The sequence below is a fragment of the Haematobia irritans genome, chromosome 5 (genome assembly GCF_050003625.1).
Source record: "Haematobia irritans isolate KBUSLIRL chromosome 5, ASM5000362v1, whole genome shotgun sequence".
Classification (NCBI taxonomy): domain Eukaryota; kingdom Metazoa; phylum Arthropoda; class Insecta; order Diptera; family Muscidae; genus Haematobia; species Haematobia irritans.
The window spans coordinates 153,032,761-153,039,776 of NC_134401.1; positions in this window are offsets into that span (position 1 = coordinate 153,032,761).

Consider the following 7,016-nt stretch of genomic DNA (forward strand, 5'->3'; position numbering starts at 1 on the left):
TGTCAACATTTTATTTCTATAAAAAATTTTGTCAACATTTTATTTGTATAGGAAATTTTGTCAAAATTTTATTTCTGTAGAAAATGTCGTCAAAATTCTATTTCTATAGAAAATTTTGTCAACATTTTATTTCTATAGAAAATTTTGTCAACATTTTACTTTTACAGAAAATTTTGTCAACATTTTATTTTTATAGAAATTTTTTTTCAAAATTTTATTTCTATCGAAAATGTTGTCACTCTTTTTATTCCTATAGAAAATTTTGTCAAAATTTTATTTGTGCAGAAAATTTAGTCAACATTTTATTTCTACAGAGAAATTTGGCAAAACTTTATTTCTATTGAAAATTATCGCAAAATTTTATTTGTGCAGAAAATTTTGTCAAAATTTTATTTCTACAGAGAAATTTCGTAAAAATTTTATTTGTGCAGAAACTTTTGTCAAAATGTTATTTCTATAGAAAATTTCGTCAATATTTTATTTCTTTAAAAAATTTTGTCACATTTTATTTTTATAGAAAATTTTGTCACCATTTTATTTCTATAGAAAATTTTGTCAAAATTTTATTTGTGCAGAAAATTTTGTCAAAATTTTATTTCTACAGAGAAATTTGGCAAAACTTTATTTCTATTGAAAATTATCGCAAAATTTTATTTCTATAGAAAATTATCGCAAAATTTTAGTTCTAGCGAAAAATTTTTTAAAAATTTTCTTCCTGTACAAAATATTTTTAAAGTTTATTAATGTACAAAATTTTGGCAAAATTTTGTTTCTATAAAAAATTTTGTCAACATTTTATTTCTATAGAAAATTTTGACAAAATTTTATTTCTATAGAAAATTTTGACAAAATTTTATTTCTATAGAAAATTTCACATTTTATTTCTATAGAAAATTTTGTGAACATTTTATTTCTATAGAAAATGTCGTCAAAATTCTATTTCTATAGAAAATTTTGTCAACATTTTATTTCTATAAAAAATTTTGACAACATTTTATTTCTATAAAAAATTTTGTCAACATTTTATTTCTATAGAAAATTTTGTCAAAATTTTATTTCTATAGAAAATTTTGTCAACATTTTATTTCTATAGAAAATTTTGTCAACATTTTATTTCTATAGAAAATTTTGTAAAAATTTTATTTCTACAGAGAAATTTTGTAAAAATTTTATTTGTGCAGAAACTTTTGACAAAATTTTATTTCTATAGAAAATTTCGTCAATATTTTATTTCTATAAAAAATTTTGTCACATTTTATTTTTATAGAAAATTTTGTCACCATTTTATTTCTATAGAAAATTTTGTCAAAATTTTATTTGTGCAGAAAATTTTGTCAAAATTTTATTTCTACAGAGAAATTTGGTAAAATTTTATTTGTATTGAAAACTATCGCAAAACTTTATTTCTATTGAAAATGTTGTCAAAATTGTATTTCTATAAATTTTTTTTTCAAAATTTTATTTCTATAGCAAATTTGTCAAAATTTTATTTCTATAGAAAATTTCGTAAACATTTTATTTCTATAGAAAATTTTGTCAACATTTTACTTCTACAGAAAATTTTGTCACCATTTTATTTCTATAGAAAATTTTGTCAAAATTTTATTTCTATAGAAAATTTCGTCAACATTTTATTTCTATAGAAAATTTTGTCAAAATTTTATTTGTGCAGAAAATATTGTCAAAATTTTTATTTTACAGAGAAATTTGGTAAAATTTTATTTCTATTGAAAATTATCGCAAAATTTTATTTCTATAGAAAATTATCGCAAAATTTTATTTCTATATAAAATTTTTTAAAAATATTCTTCCTGTACAAAATTTTTCCATAATTCTGAATCGATACAAAAATTTTTTAAAGTTTATTTGCGTACAAAATTTTGGCAAAATTTTGTTTCTATAGAAAATTTTGTCAAAATTTTATTTCTATAGAGAAATTGGGTAAAATTTTATTTCTATTGAAAAGTATCGCAAAATTTTATGTCTATAGAAAATTATCGCAAAATTTTATTTCTATATAAAATTTTTAAAAAATTTTCTTCCTGTACAAAAATTTTTTAAAGTTCATTTATGTAAAAAATTTTGGCAAAATTTTGTTTCTATAGAAAATTTTGTCAAAATTTTATTTCTATAGAAAATTTTGCCAAAATATAGAAATTTGGTAAAATTTTATTTCTATAGAAAATTATCGCAAAATTTTATTTCTTTATAAAATTTTTTAAAAATTTTTTCCTGTGCAACATTTTTCCATAATTTTGAATCGATACAAAAATTTTTTTTAAGTTTATTTAGGTACAAAATTTTGGCAAAATTTTGTTTATATAGAAAATTTTGCCAAAATTTTATTTCTATAGAAAATTATCGCAAAATTTTATTCCTATGGAAAATTATCTTACAATTTTATTTCTATGGAAAATTATCGCAAAATTTTATTTCTATATAAAATTTTTATAAAATTTTCTTCCTGCACAAAATTTTAGCATAATTTTGTATCTATACAAAAATGTTTTTAAGATTATTCCTGTACAACATTTTGGCAAAATTTTATGTATATAGAAAATTTTGTTAAAACTTTATTTCCATAGAAATTTTGGACAAAATTTTTATTTCTATAGAAAATTTAAAAAAAATTAAAATTTAATAATTTTTTGGACCAATTTTGGTCCGATCGGACCAAAATGGCAACCCTGGTAAGCTTGTTTGTTTGTTGTTGTTGAATCGGGAGAGGGCGATCTAGGTCAACACGAAATAGACCAATTGGTAATGGTTGCTAGTAATTAATGTTGGCCTATTATATTTTTGGATACCGTCTAGGTAATTGGCTATTATGGAAGGTCATTCACTGTGGTAACGGAAAACGAAGTGTAGGAAGGGGTTAACTGCTGGTTTGAAAAATGATTTGACTTATTTACTTGAAATGTTACCAAAATGGTAACATTACTAGATGAGTACTGGCATTGGCCTCTTAATCGATATATTCGACATTTAAGGTGGGAAACACTGAAATATGACAAACCACAGAGACGCTAAAATTATTCGTATAGCATAGCAGAATTATTTAACACTAGCTAGAGATTCATAACGATGACAATGAGTATCACGTTTACACCAGAAAATCCTTTTTGGTACCCTAGGTGACAGTGGAAAAATAATGAGCTAGTGGTTAATCATGATGAAAGAGACCTTTTTTCTTCTCAAAGTTCGACCGTTTTATTTTTCAATTTAGCGTCAAATCTACCCAATAGTTTTGTGATCGTTATGCCCTTCTGCAGGTAGTCGATGTGGACTTCATCTTACGAATCTGACTGATGGGATATTCTGCACCTTCATTGGATCGCTTTTGCAGAATGAAGTCCTCTCTTTCGATATGGTATATCCACGGTCACTATACAATGAAGCAACTTTCTTGGATAGCTCAGAAACAACAGGTTTGTTGTCAGAAGTAAGCAAATTAGGCCTCCATTGGCCGACTGTTCAGCACTCTTGTGGATTTTTCTCACCTTATCCTCTGTGACAGAATGTCGTGGCTTATCAAAAACCAACGAGAGATCAGGTTTACCGCAACTATACTGTTTTTACTTCGCTGGTAGCCACCGTAGTGCTATGGTTAGCATGTCCGCCTTGCATACAATTTGGTCCTGGCTTCAATTCCAGTTTCGATCGAAAACCAAAGAGGTCATCAGCGTTGAATTGTGCTTTCTCAGTAATGCTGATGTCATTTCTGAGTTTTAAAGCTTCTAAGTGGTTTCACCGCAATCTAAACCGCCGTTCGGACTCGGTTATAAAAAGGGTATAAATATGGAATCGGACATAGTGGCTGATAACAGAGAAGTTCACCACTCTGCTATAACAGGTTGGCTGATAAGTCCCCGGTCTAACAAAGAAAACACATTTTTTTGTTTAAATTCCTTTTTATTATTCAACATAGTTCCCTTCAAGAGCGATACAACGATTATAACGACCTTCCAATTTTTTGATACCATTTTGGTAGGTTTTGCCTCAAAATAGGCCTCAGTTTCGGCGATCAACTCTTCATTACAGCCAAATTTTTTCCCTGCGAGCATCCTTTTGAAATCTGAGAACAAGAAAAAGTCGCTGGGGGCCAGATCTGGAGAATACGGTGGGTGGGGAAGTAATTCGAAGCCCAATTCATGAATTTTTGCCATCGTTCTCAATGACTTGTGGCACGGAGCGTTGTCTTGGTGGAACAACACTTTTTTCTTCTTATGGGGCCGTTTTGCCGCGGTTTCGACCTTCAAACGCTCCAACAACGCCATATAATAGTGACTGTTGATGGGGTTTCCCTTCTCAAGATAATCGATAAAAATTATTCCATGCGCATCCCAAAAACAGAGGCCATTACTTTGCCAGCGGACTTTTGAGTCTTTCCACGCTTCGAAGACGGTTCACCGGTCGCTGTCCACTCAGCCGACTGTCGATTGGACTCAGGAGTGTAGTGATGGAGCCATGTTTCATCCATTGTCACATATCGATGGAAAAACTCGGGTGTATTACGAGTTAACAGCTGCAAACACCGCTCAGAATCGTCAACACGTTGTTGTTTTATGGTCAAATGTGAGCTCACGCGGCACCCATTTTGCACAGAGCTTCCGCATATCCAAATATTGATGAATGATATGACCAACACGTTCCTTTGATATCTTTAAGGCCTCTGCTATCTCGATCAACTTCATTTTACGGCCATTCAAAATAATTTTGTGGATTTTTTTGATGTTTTCGTCGGTAACCACCTCTTACGGGCGTCCACTGCGTTCACCGTCCTCCGTGTTCATTTCACAACGCTTGAATTTTGCATACCAATCAATTATTGTTGATTTCCTGGAGCAGAGTCCGGAAACTCATTATCAAGCCAAGTTTTTGCTTCCACCGTATTTTTTCCCTTCAGAAAACAGTATTTTATTAAAACACGAAATTCCTTTTTTCTCCATTTTTTTCACAATAACAAAAGTTGCTTCACAAAAGATGCTCTATGTCACAAACTAATTGACTTACAGACGTCAAATTTTGACACGAATCATTTGAAGGTTGGTACTATACAAAAATAATATGCATTTAATTCTAGCGACGCCATCTATGTGCCAGACCGGGGACTTATCAGCCAACCTGTTAATTAGTCTAAGGGAGCCTGAAATAACAGGGAGTCACTATACCTATCCTAATCTACTTAGCTGAGCAACTTACCACCCACGAACAAGAATCGAACCATCGACCCATATTGTTCTCTTTTATAATTCTAAAAATCCGGTAAATCCAAAAATACCAATCCGATCTGGCTGAAATTTTGATAGCATACGTTTACGAAAATGCACTACAGTTATGATGCGGTATTTTGCCCATATGGAGACGAGCAAAGTACTTAACAGGCCACCATCCTATTGTCGACCCCGACGTTGAATTTTGCTTAGTGGTTTTGAAAGAGTTTGGGTTTGGAATATTTATTTATGTGAGTAAAGCGAACATTTTAACATGGCAGCTGAGTGGTTCAATTAAACACACAGAGAAAAAATTATTCGAAGAACTATTCCCGGTTCCACCCTATTGTTCGCCAATGCTTTTCAAAAGTAGGTGTCAATCGTTAATCTTTGTGAAAAATGACTGTTTATTTGAAACCAATTGTTGCAACGCAAAATAAAAACATCTGGAATTGTTTACTAATTTGAGGATTTATCCAATTTCGCATGCTGGCGTTAACAATTAGATTAGAAATGGGGACGTGTGTAAACATTTCACACTCGTGCTCACTAGATCACGGAGTAAAGACGATGTGTACTCACTCTAACGAACCAACAATCACGCTAATGGTAATACTTTTCTAACGCAAATGAAAAAAATTGTTTTTTCACATATAAAATTTCACCCATTTGTACTTATACACAAGAATCAGAAAAATATCAATAGACTGCAATATTTAAATTATATCTGTGATTGATTTTTTTAAGAGAGCGCGAGAGTAGACATTAACACATACCCATGCATGATATTTTTCTTTTAACACTCAAATTATGGGCTTCTATCGTATTTTAAGTACACGTGTGAATCATGGAATTGGGTGTCTCATGCACATCTCTGAATCATTTGTATACCCTTCATCACTACTGTGGTACAGGGTATAATAAGTTTGTGCATTAGTATGTAACGCCAAGGAATAGTGGTCATAGACCCATCTTTTAGTATACCGATCGGCTTAGAATTAAATTCTGAGTCGATTTAGCGATGTCCGTCTGTCTGTCTGTCTGTCTGTCTGTCTGTCTATCCGTCCGTCTGTCTGTATATGTAATTTTGTGCACAAAGTACAGCTCGCAATTTAAGTCCGAATGTCCTCAAATTTGGCATAGGGCCGTTTCTTGGGACAGAGACAATCGCTATTGGTTAAGGGAAAATCGGTTCAGATTTAGATATAGCTCCCATATATATATTTATCACCGATGTGGTCATAGTTAGCGTGTTTATCAACCGATTTTCTTGACATACCGTACATCCAAATATTTTATGAATCTTGAAAATCTTGGAAAATATCATCCAAATCGGTTCAGATTTAGATATAGCTCCCATATATATCTTTCGTCCGATTTAGACTCATATGACCACAGAGGCCAAAGTTTACTACCGATCATCGTGAAATTTTGCACAGAGGGTAGTATTGACATTCTACCAATGCTTGGTAAATTTGATTGAAATCGGTTCAAATTTAGATATAGCTCCCATATATATCTTTCGTCCGATTTGAACTTATATGGCCACAAAAGCCAGAGTTTTGCCGTGATTTGCTTCAAATTTTGCACAAGGGATACGTTTAATAGTATAGTTAAGTGTGTCAAATTTTGTTAAAATCGGTTCAGATTTAAATATAGCTCAAATATATATCTTTCGCCAGATTTGGACTTATATGGTCTCAAAAGCCAGAGTTTTGCCCTGACTTACTTCAAATTTTGCACAAGCGGTACTTTTAACGTACTATTGTATGTGCCAAATATGGTCAAAATCGATTCAGATTT